This window comes from Thalassophryne amazonica, chromosome 2 (genome assembly GCF_902500255.1).
Source record: "Thalassophryne amazonica chromosome 2, fThaAma1.1, whole genome shotgun sequence".
Lineage (NCBI taxonomy): Eukaryota > Metazoa > Chordata > Actinopteri > Batrachoidiformes > Batrachoididae > Thalassophryne > Thalassophryne amazonica.
Window position 1 is genome coordinate 17,313,287 of NC_047104.1, and position 19,079 is coordinate 17,332,365.

Sequence of the window (19,079 nt, forward strand, 5' to 3'; positions counted from 1 at the left end):
TAAGCTCTGTTTTCTCGGGGGTCAAATATTTATTTTATGCAATAAAATGCAAATTAATTATTTAAAAATCATACAAATATATATTTAAAATTTAAAAGGCGGGAGGAAGCTGAAAGGTTTTAGCCATGCTCATGCTCCACCGAAGCATTTACTCAAAAAAAAAAAAGAAAAAAAAAAAAAAAAAAAAAAAAGCCTGAAGGACCTAAATGACATGGTAAGATGCTGGTGAGCTTCACTCGTTCATGTCCCCGACATATACATATTATTTATTTGTCTGTATGATGTGAACACACATTCATGAAGCCTTTTAACCTGAGGGGAGGGGCGCAGCTCAATAGGGTGCCTTAATTGAGAGAGTGGCGACATGACGAGTTGAAAAAACGGTCACGTGACTCATGGTGCCATCTTGGTTTCAAAATAGTGTTCGCTGTTAATCTATCTGCATGTAAATCCAGCTATTTTATTTATTTATTCGCTGAAAATGCCGGGTTGCTGTGCATTTGGATGCACAAATAGACACAACAAGGGCTTCAAGATATACAGATTCCCTTCAGATCCGAACAGAAGAAAAATTAGGAAAAATAAAGTCAGCTGTGTGGGATGGAATCGGCTTCATCGTCACTTTTCAGAGGTAAATTTATTGTTCAGTCCCATGTACAGTAAAATTCACCTAAACCGTCATCGTATAAACCAGATATTCGCACTGTATATAACAGATTTTGTATAAGGGATTTTTACTCACATCGGATAAAATGTCCCATCCGAACGCAATGTATTTCCATTAAAACCCAGAGCAGTCTGGACGTGCACAGTAACAGAGGTACAAATTAAAGTTCAGCTCTGACACTCGCCGATTTGAGGAAAGTGGGACCGGAGTCATTTATGTGATTAAAAGACTAACCATTTTTTTCACATCGTGTTCAGACTCGAACCCACAGCCTGGACGTGCACCCGTTAAATCAGACACAAGAGGCTGTGATTTGACTTTTCTGCTTTCATTCTTTCATATTTAAATAGCTTTTACAGTGTGCACACTGATTACAAATGGATCAGAAAAGTCTGCACATTTACAGCACAAAGTCAGAAAAAGAGGAAAATGTACAGCTTACCTTTGAATTGGAGGTGATGATTGTAGAAAGAAAAGCTTGTTGAGGTTCAAATTAGTCCAGAATAAAGCATAATCCAGGTATGGAGAACTTTAAAAATGTCATGCGCGTCATTGCAAATCAGGCTTTAAAGTCATTTAAATAAATCATCATAAATTGTGAATTTATGTAAATTTGATATCTTAACTGTTTTTATATTTATTTTGATAGCACCTGTACCTGGATGTGTTGCTGTATGTGGTTAAATTATTTAAAAATGTTGAAAACATAAAAGGTTCATTCAGTAGTTCAGCGCAGTTGGAACCAAAATGGCGGCATGTTCTCAATTGACGCCACTCTCTCAATTAAGGAACTCTCCAGCTCACATTCCACCGCCGCCTCTCCCCGTGCTGTAGTAATTTGAAGTGGGAGGGCTTTGCTGGCACAGCCAATAGAAGCTGGGTTGCTTGCAGCCAGCGCCATCTGATTGGCTCACTCCAGCTCATCATCCGTCTGTTTGGTTGTCCTGGCTGTCGGAAAGCAGCGGCTCTGCCCATTTTGTTTTCCTGTGAGGACGACGTTTTCCAGCCAGAGGGGGAAAAAAAATTATAGGAAATTTGGAGAAGCTGTGTTCGAATGTTTCGGAGGGGAAAAAATAGATAAATTCGTCTGCTTCACTCGAAGACAAGCGAATATTCTGGGAGGAAATCAGAAGCAACTTCCGCCGCGCTTCCTGTTTGGTATGTGGAAAGGTTCGAACTGTTTGACTCGAAGCTCTGCTTTCAGGTGTCAAATGACACACTTTCATGCAACAAAACCGTTTCTTTACCTTCTCTCTGCTGCTGCACACTTATTGTTCTTGAACACAATAATTGACAGGTCTGTTGCTGTGGCACAACCTTATTTTGTGAAGTTGGCACAGTGATTGTTTTAAATTCTTTTCGTTGACGTTTCAGATGTTTTTGTTATTTGATAAATGTGTTAGTTTAGTGTAATGACAGGTCAGAGGTCACACAGCGAAGCAGAGGTCACGAAGGGCCCAGTCAGTAAAATGAAAAGCAAACAGACATCTCTCAGTTCCATGACTAATAACTGATTTGTCTGTGAATCAGGCATCAAACACATTTATAACCACTGAAAGTGATGAAGGGATTTTCTTTGTTCAGAAATGCTCAACTGAAAGTCATTTTGCACATTGTCTTCTGTGCCATTTGTTGCTGCACAGTAGAGGTGGGCAATATCTGGAATTTTGGTATTGATCCGACACCAAGTAGATACAGGCCCAGTATTGCTGATACCGATACTTTTTCATAGTTAAGCTTCATAGAGCCAAACAATCCAAAAGACCTAGGATAGAATTTCGCCAAACATTGTCCTTGACAATAAAATACGTTATTATCACAATCAACATTTTTGTTTAAAAAAATATCACTCAACACAACTTAAAATCTCCGGAGGTAGAAGGCTGACAAACCACAATACATGGGTGCGCTGCTACATGTTGTGTGACACAGAACAGCGCTGCTCTTACAGACAGAGAGTAGACTTTGATGAATCTGCGTGCGCAGCAGTCAGTGTGTGTGGGAGAGAAAAAAAGCTTGAGTATCGATCTTTTTACACGAGGATCGTTCAATATCAATACCAGCGTTGGTATTGATATTAGGATCTATCCGCCCATCTCTACTGCACAGTCAGTGAGTTTTTTTTTTCAGGCCTGGTGGAACACCGATGAGTGTTTCCCAAAAAATTGTGAGGCACTCAGTAACGCAAAAGCTGACGTTAAGTGGTGTACTTATTTATGTAGTACCGCTACAGTCCTGCATTTATGGTTTAAACAAACCAGTAAAGCCAACTTTTCACAAAACAATGTGCAAGTATTTTTCATGTTCAAGAAAAGGCAGGGATCATTCATTTTAAATTCCACATACCACACCAATAACTGCATGTGTGCAAACAACATATTTAAGTTTAAAAAAAAATTAATGTGTATATTTATTGTCAGGATCTTTGCAGTTGTTGCTGACAGATCTCAGTGTGTGTGTATGTGTGTGCACCTGCCTTTTTCTCATCCAGACAAGATAAAGCATGTTCACAGGAGACTGGACCTGATGTGGTCCGTGGGACACCAGTTGGTCACCATCATGTGCTGTCCAACAAACCATCACTCAAACCACATGAAGAATCACAGTTAATTACACTTATTTATTTATAAATGACACATTGGCTTTAGGCAGCATGGTTTTTTAGTAGTTAACACTGTTGCTTCACAGCAAGAAGGTCATGGGATCGATTCCCACTTAGGGCCTTTCTGTGTGGCGTTTACATGTTCTCCCCGTATTTACGTGGGTTCCCTCTGGGTGCTCTGGCTTCCTCCAATATCCAAGAACATGCAGGTTAGGTGAATTGGAACCTTTAAATTGTTTGTGGGTGTGAATGTGTTTGTTTGTCTGTCTGTGGCCCTGCAACAGACTGGCATCTTGTCCAGGGTGCACGCCCTATGACTGCTGTGATAGGCTTTAGCCCGCCGTGACTCTTAATTGGAGTAAGTGGTTGATGAGTGAGTGAGTGAGTGAGTGACATTGGGTTTATCACCACTAAGTGTGGTGTGAAAGGAGTTACTGAAGAGTGTTTAAACAGCACAAATGATGAAAGTATTTCGTGAAATAACACGTGGAGAGGTGGAAGTGAAGTCCTCCCACTAATATCCAAGATGATTATTATCTATGTTGCAATAGCCAAACATGGACTCTGTGTGGGTATATGCGTGTGTTTGTGTGTGTATGGCTTTGATCATGGACAAACTGGGGAGTGCTGACATTTCCAGTTTGGTATGCTTATGTATTTTGGATCAAGGATGAATGCTGCGAAAATGGAAAATTGATATGACTAAATTAGAAATTAGCTATATTAACTAACTACAATAAACAGTGGACATCATGCTGCAATGCACCATGGGAGTTCAGGGTTTTGGGTTTTAAATGTTATTGTGGTTCATGTTAGTTTTACAGTGTTGTTAGTTTTGATTTATTGTGTTTTTGTAGTTCAGTTGGTTTAGTTAAGTGTCATGTTGCTGTTACAATGAGTGAAAAGTGTACCACCTTTGATCTCTTCCACTACGTCTCTGTTTGTGAGTGTGTAAAAACAAAAGCACCTGCTTGCGGCAGAATGCAGAAAAGACAAAAAGCTATGCATGCATATAACTTCAGTCATGGACAAACTGGGGAGTGCTGACATTTCCAATTTGGTATGCTTATGTATTTTGGGTCAAGTATGAATGCCGCCAAAATGGAACATGGATAGGACTAATATGGATGGATAGGACTAATATTTTTAGAGAAACTGTGGATATTAGCTAACAACACTAAACAATGGACGTTGCTACTTACATTCTGGACTTGCACGGCATACCAGTAGGGGGTGGTAAATCTTCTTTATATTGAAAATCATGCGTGTGTGCCTGCGTGCATGATTTTATTTAGTAAGTGCATAATATAATTGGAAATACATCAAAAATACACAAGAAAGTGAAAATGCTTATTTCCATTGTGGTCCATTTAAAAATCAAATGACAAAATAGAAGTAAAAGTAATAATAAAGTAAAACAAGAGCAATCAGTGACTTCTGGCATCCACCAATCCGAATGTTGTCGCTGACCAAATGGTGCCCCTAAAAATTGGTCCACCCTGCCTTCACTGCGCATGCGTCATTTTGGACCACAGCAGCGTCATTTCTGAGTGTCAGCAGCGGTGCACAGATTATCACCTCTGTTTCTGCTTCAAACTGCACTCCAGCTTGCTTTTACATAATATATGAGAAACATCTATATTATAGTACCTAAGTGTCCTCTGTATGTGTGCATGTGTATGGCTTTGAACACACAAAAACGCGCGAGCTGACATTTGCTGTTTGGTATGCTTATGTATTTTGGGTCAAGTATGAATGCTGTGAAAACGGAAAGATGATAGGACTAAAGTAGAAATTAGCGATAATAACTAACGACAATAAACGCTGGATGTTGTGCTGCAGTGCAACATGGGAGTTTGGAGTTTTAGATGTTGTTAATGCGTTCATGTTAGTTTAATAGTGTTGTTAGTGTTACTGATTTATTGTGATTTGGTAGGTTTAGTTACATTATGTTGAGTGAAACATGTATTGTGTTTGATCTCCACTTTGTGTCTCAAATTAGAAGCACCTGCATGCGGCAAAGACAAACAGCTGTGCGTGCCTGCGTGCACATAACTTTGATCAGGGACAAATGGAGCACAGCTGGCGTTTGCTGTTTGGTGTGCTTATGTATTTTAGGTCAAGGATGAACAGCGGCAAAACGGAACACTGATAGGACTAATAGTTTTGAAGGAGCTACAAATATTAGCTAACATTACTAATTACATTTTGGACTCGTATGCCTTTCCAGCAGGGGGCAGTAAATCATCTTGGCCAAATGGTTAATACGCTTGGTTTCAGTTTAGAACGTTCTGGGTTCAATTACAATTACAATTAATTTCAATTACATTTCTCCATGTAATGTGGAGTTGCATCAGAAAGGGCATCTGGCGTAAAACTTGTGCCAATTCAACATGCAGATCCACCTTGGATTTGCTGTGGCGACCCCGAGTGCAAAGAAGGGAGCAGCCGAAGGGACTTACATTAAAAGCTTGAGTGTAAGTGCATATAATGGGGGATTATCAAGATCCCGCTAGACAGTGCCTATGCGCATGCGTGATGACATCACAACTCTATCCGGGTAAGGAGATGCGGTTTGGTTCAATAACAAGAACTGTCTAGAAACGTGGTTGGAGTTGAGTGGTGGTACACTGCAAAAAAAGAAAAGTTGGGTGAACTCAAAATTTCAAGGCAACAAACTTTGATAAAATTTTAAATTTGGCAGTTAAACTAAATATTTTTGAGTATTGCTTTTGAGTTTGCTCAAGTCTGAATTCTTATTTTTGTCAACTCACCCGGAAGTTGTACTGACTTATAATTTTACATTCTAATAACTTTTAATCCTTACTTCTACTAACTCTCCAGTAACTTGTACTTAGTTATAATTTCACATTGTAACAACTCTGAATTTTTACACAGAATCCACTTAAATTTTAAATTAGCATAGCTGAATAATTTAAGAGGAATTTTAAATTGCACACAGCAATATTAATAATGTAACTCAACTTTATCATTAGGAACCAGTAACTTCTGATCAAATGTATAAATAATTACATGCAACATATAGTTTCAAAACAATGATGGAGGATTTTCATCAATTTCCCTGGTGGAAGTCACTGAGGTAGTCAAACACCTCCACAGTGGCAAGGCCCGGGGGGTTGATGAGATCCGTCTAGAAATGCTGAAGGCCCTGGGTGTGGAGGGATTGTCTTGGATGAGACGTCTCTTCAACATTGCGTTGAGGTCTGGGACAGTGCCTCAGGGGTGGCAAACTGGGGTTGTGGTCCCCATATTTAAAAAGGGGGACCAGAGAGTGTGTGCCAACTACAGGGGCATCACACTACTCAGCCTCCCTGGTAAAGTCTACTCCAGGGTGCTGGAAAGGAGGGTTTGGCCGATAGTCGAACCTCCTGATTGAAGAGGAACAATACAGGTTCCCTCCTGGTCGTGGAACAACCAACCAGCTCTTTACTCTCACAAAGATCCTGGAGGGTGCCTGGGAGTATGCCCACCCAGTCTACATGTGTTTTGTGGACTTGGAGAAGGCTTATGATCAGGTACCCCGGGAGATACTGTGGGAGGTGCTGCGGGAGTATGGAGTTAGGGGGTCCCTTCTCAGGGCCATCCAGTCTCTGTACTTGCAAAGCGAGAGCTGTGTTCGGGTGCTCGGCAGTAAGTCGGACTCGTTTCCAGTGGAGGTTGGCCTCCGCCAGGGCTGCGCCTTGTCACCAATCCTGTTTGTGATATTCAGGGACAGGATATCGAGGCGTAGTTGGGGGGGAGGAGGGTTTCCAGTTTGGTGGGCTCAGGGTCTCATCACTGCTTTTTGCAGATGATGTGGTCCTGTTGGCTTCATCGGCCGGTGACCTCCAAGACTCACTGGAGCGGTTCGCAGCTGAGTGTGAAGCGGCTGGGATGAGGATCAGCACCTCTAAATCTGAGGCCATGGTTCTCAGCAGGAAATCGATGGATTGCCTACTCCGGGTAGAGAATACAGTCTTGCCCCAAGTGAAGGCGTTCAAGTACCTCGGGGTCTTGTTCACGAGTGAGGGGACAATGGAGCGTGAGATTGGCCGGAGAATCGGTGCAGCAGGGGTGGTATTGCATTCGCGCTAACGTACTGTTGTGACAAAAAGGGAGCTGACCCAAAAGGCGAAGCTCTCGATCTACTGGTCAATCTTCGTCCCTACTCTCACCTATGGTCATGAGTGTTGGGTCATGACCGAAAGAACTAGATCGTGGGTACAAGCGGCCAAAATGAGCTTCCTCAGGAGGGTGGCTTTAGTCTCCCTTAGAGAGAGGGTGAGAAGTTCGGTCATCCGTGGGAGGCTTGGAGTAGAGTTGCTGCTCCTTCGCGTTGAAAGGAGCGAGCTGAGGTGGTTTGGGCATTTGGTAAAGATGCCTCCTGGGTGCCTCCCAAGGATTAGGTGGAGAGATTATATCTCCACACTGGCCTGGGACTGCCTCGGGATCCCCCAGTCAGAGGTGGTCAATGTGGCACAGGAAAGGGAAGTCTGGGGTCCCCTGCTAGAACTGTTGACCATGTGCCCCGAACCCGGAAAAGCAGTTGAAGATGAATGACTGACTGATATATTTTCAAAACATTTGGTTCATTTTAACTGTACCGGCATCAAATCCCTTCCAACAGGGTTGAGTAAATGCAAACTAATGAGACCCAATTGTCCCAGTCCTAGCAGTCAACTTGTGCTAAATTGTGTACATGTAAACTTCAAGATTCCAAGATAAAAGATCAAGCACAAGTCTGTCTGTGAATACAAGAACATACAGAACAAGTATGATGTGCAACTATAAATTTAACAAATCTGTAGACAAGGCCACTGAGCACCATATATTCTGGTATCAAAATAATCAACGAATGCTTTTGTAACACTGCTCAATACTACGTTGTATGTGACAGTTAACAAACATGGAATATTAACATTTTTAAGAAAAAACAGAAAGTGCAACATAAATGTAAGAGAGTGGGAGCTCGAGGAACATCAGAGCTGAATGTGAGTAACAGGAAGAGTAAATGAACATGGTGTTGGCTGGACAGAAGGAAACTTGTGGATTCACTGAAGGAGTCTGTTTTTGAGGGATCTGACCCTTGCAGATAGGTCTGTACCACGTTCCATGAAAACCTTCTTAACAGTTTCAAATGTGTACCAGAGATTTTTGGGGTACTTGAGGTTTAAAGCATAGATCAGTCCAAAGAGGTCCGCAAAAGCAGTTGGTAGGTCAGGACGATCTTGAAGGACAATCACTTCTTCCACAACAACAGCAACACTCGCAACACTTTCAGGAGCTGTGGTGTTATCATCCCCACAGTGAGGGTCCCCACGATGAGGCCGTTCATCTGGTCCTCTTCTGGGTCAGTGGCCTTGTGTTGACTGGAAAAGACCAAGACATGAAGTGCAAGCATTATTCATTAAATCAGAATAAGCTATTAGCTAAAATAATTTTAAATGTTTAAATAAACATTTTTTTCCAAACCCCCATACACACATCAGCTGACCTCAATTAGGCTACATCAAGTCATAGCCAGGACAGTTCAACTATTGAAAACACTCTGGACATTGATGAAGGGAACAAGGAGAACAGAGAGGTACCAGTAGTCAACATTAACCCTTGAGGCACCTTGGAAGCCAAATTGGTACTACTTTTTTTTTTTTTTTTTTTATCTCAGTATCTCAGTCAGTTTAAATGTCAGTTCTGTGATACTTGTCCAGTTTTTTTATTTTTAAAATTGCATGATCCCACTATTGTGAGATGCATAGAATTGGAGATATGCGCTGAGCGCACACTCTACACTCTTGTCCGACTTGGTTCCATTGACTCTCATTATAACTACATATTTTGATATACTGTAATCCTGACATTCAAATTATTTTCCAGTGAATACCTGTTAAATCCAAAGCTCCACCTTCAAAATGGAGAAATCAGGTTTTAGATCTAATGAACCCCCTGAAAACCACAAGGGGGAGCATAACTGCGTCACATAAGGTTTCAGTGAAGATCTGGATCCCTGACTTGGCAAAATTCATGGCATTGAAAAACGTGAACACCACAAAATGGACTTGGAGTGTTGGGATGATGTGTGTGAGTGAGGGGTGTCTATAAGCATGTGCTTTTTAAGTGTGTGTGTGTGTGAGCGAGCATGTGCTTTTCAAAAGGTCCCATCTGTAGAGAGCTTCCTCTCTATGACAAAAAGGGCATAAACATAAAATATGAAAATTTACATCTGTGATTAGGTCTAAAGATTTTGAAAGAATTTCATGCAGTGAAAGTACAAACAAAAAAATAAAAAAAGATTTCACATTTTTATTAGATTTTATTGACAGGGCCTGTTCATACACTCAACAAAAATATAAACGCAACACTTTTGGTTTTGCTCCCATTTTGTATGAGATGAACTCAAAGATCTAAAACTTTTTCCACATACACAATATCACCATTTCCCTCAAATATTGTTCACAAACCAGTCTAAATCTGTGATAGTGAGCACTTCTCCTTTGCTGGGATAATCCATCCCACCTCACAGGTGTGCCATACCAAGATGCTGATTAGACACCATGATTAGTGCACAGGTGTGCCTTAGACTGTCCACAATAAAAGGCCACTCTGAAAGGTGCAGTTTTGTTTTATTGGGGGGGGATACCAGTCAGTATCTGGTGTGACCACCATTTGCCTCATGCAGTGCAACACATCTCCTTCGCATAGAGTTGATCAGGTTGTCAATTGTGGAATGTTGGTCCACTCCTCTTCAATGGCTGTGCGAAGTTGCTGGATATTGGCAGGAACTGGTACACGCTGTCGTATACGCTGGTCCAGAGCATCCCAAACCTGCTCAATGGGTGACATGTCCGGTGAGTATGCCGGCCATGCAAGAACTGGGACATTTTCAGCTTCCAAGAATTGTATACGGATCCTTGCAACATGGGGCCATGCATTATCCTGCTGCAACATGAAGTGATGTTCTTGGATGTTGGCACAACAATGGGCCTCAGGATCTCGTCACGGTATCTCTGTGCATTCAAAATGCCATCAATAAAATGCACCTGTGTTCTTCGTCCATAACAGACGCCTGCCCATACCATAACCCCACCGCCACCATGGGCCGCTCGATCCACAACATTGACATCAGAAAACCGCTCACCTACACGACGCCACAAACGCTGTCTGCCATCTGCCCTGGACAGTGTGAACCGGGATTCATCCGTGAAGAGAACACCTCTCCAACGTGCCAAACGCCAGCGAATGTGAGCATTTGCCCACTCAAGTCGGTTATGACGACGAACTGGAGTCAGGTCGAGACCCCGATGAGGACGACAAGCATGCAGATGAGGTTCCCTGAGACGGTTTCTGACAGTTTGTGCAGAAATTCTTTGGTTATGCAAACCGATTGTTTCAGCAGCTGTCCGAGTGGCTGGTCTCAGACGATCTTGGAGGTGAACATGCTGGATGTGGAGGTCCTGGGCTGGTGTGGTTACACGTGGTCTGCGGTTGTCAGGCTGGTTGGATGTACTGCCAAATTCTCTGAAACGCCTTTGGAGATGGCTTATGGCAACCTGATCAACTCTATGCGAACGAGATGTGTTGCACTGCATGAGGCAAATGGAGGTCACACCAGATACTGACTGGTATCCCCCCCCCCCATAAAACAAAACTGCACCTTTCAGAGTGGCCTTTTATTGTGGACAGTCTAAGGCACACCTGTGCACTAATCATGGTGTTTAATCAGCATCTTGATATGGATTATCTCAGCAAAGGAGAAGTGCTCACTATCACAGATTTAGACTGGTTTGTGAACAATATTTGAGGGAAATGGTGATATTGTGTATGTGGAAAAAGTTTTAGATCTTTGAGTTCATCTCATACAAAATGGGAGCAAAACCAAAAGTGTTGCATTTATATTTTTGTTGAGTGTATATGAGGGAAACGGGGAAAAAAATCCAAAAACAATTAATGCATCAGAAGCAGTTTTGTTATGATGCAGTGAAAGTTTGTGTGTGTGTGTGTGTATGGGACGGTCGGTTCAGTACAGGGCTGTGTATAGTTGAGTTCTGGACTATAGAGCGCACCTGAATATTAGCCGCACCCACCAATTTTAAAAAGAAAAAAGAAATTGTACATAAATAATCCACACTTGTCTATAAGCCGCAGTTCTCCATGTTGTAACATGAGATATTTACATAAAGATGTTAGAAAGATTTTTTTTTTTTTTTACTTTTAATTAAATACGTACCATAAATGCTTTTTTTTTTTTCCCTGAAGTGTTACACGTAAATATTGACACACACGTCATCCATTGCGTGCACACGGTGTGTGGAGAACTGAGTAATTTTATAACTTTTTCTAGACATTTCAAATGAGACGTTATTGAGGCGCTGTGACGTTTTTGACTTGTTGCGCCAAGACAGAACCGGTGTAGAGTGGGGGGGCGGTTAGAAGGCTACGCTCTGCTAACTGACCTGATGGCTCAAAGTGCCGCAGAGCGACTTTCCTTCACTAAAACGCTGTGCGTGTGTGTGAATTCACACTGCATGAGTGCAGCTTTCAGGAAATTATTTAACAGCATCAGTTGACAATTTGTTGTTTGAGAACATTTTATTTAACTTATCAGGCAGCACTTTGCAATTATTTTATTTTCTTGTTTGTATAATGTTACAATAAATGTTGGTAAATTGTTGGTCCAACCTCCCAAGTCTGATGTCTTGCACAAACATTGTACACACACAAATGGCTGAGGCTGTGCATCACAGACGGCTGTGCGCACGTTCACATGCTGTCTTTGGTGGGAGAGGCTGTGCGCCACAGACGGCTGTGGTTGTGTGTATGTGTACAATGTTCGTGTAAGACGTTGGATGACCGTCAAACGGAATGCTGACAGTACGGGAATTACGCAAACGATGAGGAAGAGTCAAGACAGAACGCAAAAAGGAATAAGGATGAATTGATGTCGTCGGGATTCATACACATACAAAGCTGGATGAAGGTTAAATGATGTCTCTGAAAGTCAACATTTCTTGTTTTGTTTTGGCTTCAGTGTCCTTCATTAGGGCTGTGTGACCAGGGCTTTAGATCGATATTCACACCACTGCAGCACTCCTTCTCATTCCTTGTGGGTTAACAACAGTGACAACAAAATTACTTTCCGATAGTGTGGAATTCACCTACAGTGGCCATTTTATTCCCTGGAAATCTGACAGTTGAGCAGGTGTTTCTAATGACGGCAAACACATGAGCGAGAGGCTCACTAACTAGAGGTCTCTGTTTCAAGATCGCGGCGCATCTTGAAAATTGTCCATTGTAAATACATGGATGACACAAAAAATGAGAACACTTATTTCCATTGTGTTCCATTTAAAAATGATAAAATAGAAGTAATAATAAAATAAAAATGATTATAATAATAATAGTGTGTATATGATAACAACAACCTATATACAGTTTATAAATACATTAAGACAGTAAATGAACATTAAAAATTATATAATTCACAGGAAATAAAAGGGCTGAGTTCCTTTTCTAAAAATTGTTGAGGTCTAAGGTTCTGAACATTGTGGGCTCACACACCATTCTAACTTATTGCTGAATTTGTTACCACCCTTTAAAAAATGTCAGCTACCTATTTTATAAACACTACCCAATCTAGAGCCCATGGATCTCCACAGCCAACACGCTAGACTAATATATAAAGCTGATCCACCTAAGGGTCCCAGTGACCTCCTCCTTTGTGCCCCCAGGCACCACAGCAAGTTTGGTGTCGATTGCTTAATTACTGTGGCTGTGCATAGCATACACACACACGGTCAGCCTTATATATTAGATGTATATTATTTTCACAGTTCACGTGGTACTCAGGTCAGCATTGCAATGATATGGCTGAGTGGATCCTTGTCATTTGATTGGTGCTTTGTATGTCGTGACATGGATTATTCATCACATTTGTGTTGCATTGCATTTAGAGTGCAGTTTGGTTCCATTTAGCGTGCAAATTTGGTTCCATATGTTGGGTACCATTGCACTTGAAACACCTGCGCGTACATACACATAATGTGCGTGCACACACAGAAAACAAACTGCTATCAACCTATAAAATCATTCACGGACTAGCACCTCCCTACTTAGCTGACCTAATTACACCCTACGTACCGGCCTCGGCTCTGTTTTCTCTGGGGACAGGACTACTTTGTGTCTCTAGGGTGAATATAAAGTCTGCGGGCCACAGAGTCTTTGCTTATCGTGCACCTGTGTTATGGAATGATCTCCCTATGGAGATAAAACAGTCTGATTCTGTAGAGACGTTCAAGTCCAGACTTAAGACACATTTATTGTCCCTTTTTGTATGGCTATCATACTGGCATAGTATAGAACAATGCTTCCTATCCTTTTAGATTCATTTTATTAGTAATGGAACAGGTCTCGGTCTCAACTTTATCTAAATTCTGGGTCTGTTAGTGAAGCTTGGGGCTAGCAGCCGGTGATCTCCTTAGTATTTTCTCTGCTTTCCTGTCGATTTAATGTTGATGAATTATACCTTTGGTGTGGTTTTTCTGGCCAACTGATTCTGCTCTTTTTCTCTGTCCAAGGTGTGAGGGAAATGAGTGGCATCTATAGATGACGGGATGCTGGACTGACCACGAGCTGCCATGCCTGAAGCTGATGCAGCAGATGTTTAAATATTTTGTTATTTCAGCTCTGTATATCTTTGAAAAAAAACAAAACTTAGAATGGCGTAAGCAGTGGGTCACCCATCTGAATCTGGTCTGAGGTTTCTTACTCCGTATCATCAGAGGGAGTTTTTTTTACCACTGTTGCCTGTGTGCTTGCTCTAGGAGTTGGTAAGGTTAGACCATAGTTGTTTGAAGTGCCTTGAGGCATCTTTGTTGTGATTTGGCGCTATATAAATGTAATAAAATAAAATGTATCAAAAGTAAAATTACAGTGGAAATGTGCGGTGCATCAAGCAAAAATCCTGGCTGGTGTACGTACAACTACAGCTGTTGTTCAGTTGCTGACATACAGGTGATGCTGGGATCCGTTAATCGTGTGAAAACATGAAGTCATCAGAGTGATCTGCACACCAGAGACACACTTATGACTCTGTAACACACCCACATGTTTACAGTTATATGGGTGGATATAAAAACTAATGTATAAGGATAAAGTGGGACAGAAGTATGGTACTGGTGATCTACGGGCAGCTTGGATGGGAATATAATCCATGTCTTTTGTCACTCAGAGATTGCCGTATTGACAGGGAACCTCTTAAAATTGGGGAAATCAATGATTCTGATCTCCCTAATATGCTCAATGTTTTTTATTCTTCCTTTGAAAAGCGTGACTTTTCCAGAAACATCTCCCTGTTTAGAGAGTCTCTTAGTCCTGAGTGGGATGTTGTTATTGGCCAGGAATGTGTCAGAAACATTCTAATTCCGCATTCACAACGTTCGCCACGTGACGCCACAAATTCATCATTTACTGCAGGAGCTGCGTCTGGATGACGGTATTTCCGCCTCTCCAGGACCCAGTTTGAGGACCTTCTGTCCTGTTTGCGCGCAAACATGTGCACAAAGAAAAAAAAACTGGCTGCTGTTGCAGTTCCTCACTCTCCCCTCCAACTTTGTCATGATTGTGTTATAAACCAGTCACCATTTGTTTTATTATATATCTGTGTAGTTAATAAAATTATCTTCACGGACAATTCATTCTCGGGTGCACATGTGGGGGGAAAAAAACTGCCCGCTGCTGCAGTTCATCGCGCTCCCCTAAAACTCATAATTGTGTTAAACAAAGGACAAAAAGGGACATAAGTCCTGCTCACAGGCTGATTGCCAGAGACAGAACATGTCCACATCAAGTATAAACTTAAGACATCTCCACGTCAGTACATATCCAGTCCCTGATTGGTCATTGCGGCGCAACAAGATGAAAAAGTTCAGATTTTTCAACTTGGGGAAGAGGGCGGCGCGACACGATGCAACGCGATATCGCGCCGCAAACGCACCAATCGCTCAAAATTGCTTTATTCGCGTCCATCGCGTCGTATTTCATGGCTTGGAATTTTGTGACGCCACAACGCGTCCTTCCTAAGGGATTACATGGCAACCTCTCACTGCCGTCGCTCGTGTGGTGTCTGGTGTGAACGCGGCATTAAAGGGTATAAACATTAGAAAGGCCCCTGGTCCAGATGGCTGCACATTACGACGTTGTGCGAACCAGCTTAGTCAGAGTTCTCAGCAGGATTATTTTCTCAGTGTAATGGGATGGGAAAAATCACCTTAAAAAGCCAGGTGGTTGGGGGATGCTTAGGCCCCCCCCAAGCTTTTGCATTATGGGCTTATAATGGGCCTTCTTTGTTAGTCTAAATAAGTATACAACCTCTGGCAAAAATTATGGAATCACCGGCCTCGGAGGATGTTCATTCAGTTGTTTAATTTTGTAGAAAAAAAGCAGATCACAGACATGACACAAAACTAAAGTCATTTCAAATGGCAACTTTCTGGCTTTAAGAAACACTATAAGAAATCAAGAAAAAAAATTGTGGCAGTCAGTAACGGTTACTTTTTTAGACCAAGCAGAGGGAAAAAAATATGGACTCACTCAATTCTGTGGAATAAATTATGGAATCGCCCTGTAAATTTTCATCCCCAAAACTAACACCTGCATCAGATCAGATCTAAAAAGGAGTGATCACACTTTGGAGAGCTGTTGCATCAAGTGGACTGACATGAATCATGGCTCCAACACGAGAGATGTCAGTTGAAACAAAGGAGAGGATTATCAAACTCTTAAAAGAGGGTAAATCATCACGCAATGTTGCAAAAGATGTTGGTTGTTCACAGTCAGCTGTGTCTAAACTCTGGACCAAATACAAACAACATGGGAAGGTTGTTAAAGGCAAACATACTGGTAGACCAAGGAAAACATCAAGACAGAAAACTTAAAGCAATATGTCTGAAAAATCGAAAATGCACAACAAAACAAATGAGGAACGAATGGGAGGAAACTGGAGTCAACGTCTGTGACAGAACTGTAAGAAACCGCCTAAAGGAAATGGGATTTACATACAGAAAAACTAAACGAAAGCCATCATTAACACCTAAACAGAAAAAAAACAAGGTTACAATGGGCTAACGAAAAGCAATCGTGGACTGTGGATGACTGGATGAAAGTCATATTCAGTGATGAATCTCGAATCTGCATTGGGCAAGGTGATGATGCTGGAACTTTTGTTTGGTGCCGTTCCAATGAGATTTATAAAGATGACTGCCTGAAGAGAACATGTAAATTTCCACAGTCATTGATGATATGGGGCTGCATGTCAGGTAAAGGCACTGGGGAGATGGCTGTCATTACATCATCAATAAATGCACAAGTTTACGTTATTTTGGACACTTTTCTTATCCCATCAATTGAAAGGATGTTTGGGGATGATATCATTTTTCAAGATGATAATGCATCTTGCCATAGAGCAAAAACTGTGAAAACATTCCTTGCAAAAAGACACATAGGGTCAATGTCATGGCCTGCAAATAGTCCAGATCTTAATCCAATTGAAAATCTTTGGTGGAAGTTGAAGAAAATGGTCCATGACAAGGCTCCAACCTGCAAAGCTGATCTGGCAACAGCAATCAGAGAAAGTTGGAGCCAGATTGATGAAGAGTACTGTTTGTCACTCATTAAGTCCATGCCTCAGAGACTGCAAGCTGTTATAAAAGCCAGAGGTGGTGCAACAGAATACTAGTGATATGTTGGAGCATGCTTTTGTTTTTCATGATTCCATAATTTTTTCCTCAGAATTGAGTGATTCCATATTTTTTTCCCTCTGCTTGGTCTAAAAAGTAACCGGACTGACACAATTTTTTTTTTTTTTTTTTTCCGGATTTCTTATAGTGTTTCTTAAAGCCAGAAAGTTGCCATTTGAAATGACTTTAGTTTTGTGTCATGTCTGTGATATGCTTTTTTTCCCCTACAAAATTAAACAACTGAATGAACATCCTCCGAGGCCGGTGATTCCATAATTTTTGCCAGGGGTTGTACCAAAATCTGATGTCCAGACAGAAGAAGAGACCTCTGTGAGAAATCTGTTTCAAAACGTGAGGAAAGTGTTTCCAAAAATGTCACCAATTTGAGGTTGAAGCTGCAGAGGAGACGTTCATCTGGTTAAATGTGCTGAAAGGCAGAGAGGGGGGGTGGAGGATGCAAAGCTTTTTATTCTCAACTCTCTCTATAAACCTCTAGGGAAGCCACAAGCACATGCCAGACTCTTATTTGTGGATTTCTTGTCGGCATTTAGTACAGTACAGCCATATGTTTTAGTAGAAAGGCTGTGTGATGATTTCCGCCTGCCTCACCAACTTGTTTTATGGATTTTGAATTGTTTATCTGAGAGCAATGGGTCACCATAAATGGCTGCCTCTCGGACTCTGTTGTATTGTCCACAGGCTCACCACAAGGGTGCGTTCTTTTGCCCCTCCCTCCTTTTTATTATGTATACCGACAGCTGCAGGAGTTCTCAAGATTTTAGCTATTTGGTCAGATTTTCTAATAACACTCTATTGTTGTCCCTTCACCATAGTACAAAAGCAGGCGATGCAGTTGCTTTATCAGATTTCATTTGTTGGTGTGATAACTTTTTGGATATAAATGTGTCCAAAACCAAAGAAATAATAATTGATTTCAGACATAACAGTGATATGGCCAAGGAGTGTATGATACACAATGAAAAAGCGGAACTTGTCACATCATATAAGTATTTGGGTATTATTTTTGATGGCAAGCTGAAGGTTGACGTAAACACACACGTCATTGTGAAGTGAGGACAGCAGAGTATTTATCTTCTCCATAAATGTAATTCTTTTCCTGTCAGGCCTGTCATTCTGTCGTTTTTATTTTTACTGAGAGTCTTCTGTGCTCTTCATTTATCTGCTGGTTTCACAGCTTCTCAATGAAAGGCAGAAACAGCCTGAACAGCATTGTCAAAATCTGCTCAGAGATTATCGGAGTGAAACAGAGATTTAAAATCTTTGTAATCAACAGATCATCCGGAAGGCAGTAAGCATTTTGTCTTCGTCAGGTCATGTTCCGTCAGCGGAATTTTCTCTGTTGCGTTATGCTTTGAGCCTGCAAAACTAAGTCTTTTTAAAGTCGTTTATTCCCTCAGCGAATCGGCTTTTAAATGCGCCGTAGGTCTTTTTTTTTTTTCTTCTTTTTTTACTTGGCTACTCATTTTTACTCCTTAGCAAAGTGTTTGATCTGTTTTTATCGGTTTTATTTATTTTATTGTTCTTAAATGTTATGTTACTGTGTTTTTATGTGCTGCTCTGACTTAATTGCCCCTTGTGGGATTAATAAAGTTGTTTGAAGTTGAAAAGCATGCACAGAGTGATGCATAAAATGGCATTAACAATGGCTGTGTTAGCGTTGTTGGAGAACCTTGCAAATGGTGCAATCCAACGTGAGCGTGTATTCAGATGGGATATCTACCGATACTATTCTGATACCAGAGCTCTGTTTGCTTTAATATTATTGTCATTGTTGATTTTATATGAGGATATTTTGTATCCTTCATAGCAGGGGTGGTGGCCAAGTGGTTAATGCGCTTGGCTTCAGTTCGGAAGGTTCTGGGTTCAAATCCCACCCCTGCCAGATTTCTCCATGTAATGTGGAGTTGCGTCAGGAAGGGCATCCGGCGTAAAACCTGTGCCAAATCAACATGCAGATCCACCTTGGATTTGCTGTGGCGACCCCGAGTGCAAACAAGGGAGCAGCTGAAGGGACTTACTTACTATTTTGTATCCTTCATGATGAAGTGGTATAGAGGAT

General features: G+C 41.4%; 1 protein-coding gene across 1 annotated transcript in view; it reads left to right on the forward strand.

The window, feature by feature from the left end:
• Nucleotides 1-1,612: 1,612 nt before the first annotated feature.
• Nucleotides 1,613-19,079, forward strand: part of ccdc102a (coiled-coil domain containing 102A) — a 181,332-nt gene continuing 163,865 nt past the window's right edge. Inside the window, 1 exon segment of the mRNA XM_034160582.1 lies at nt 1,613-1,825. The gene's annotated coding sequence lies outside the window, so the exon portion shown is untranslated.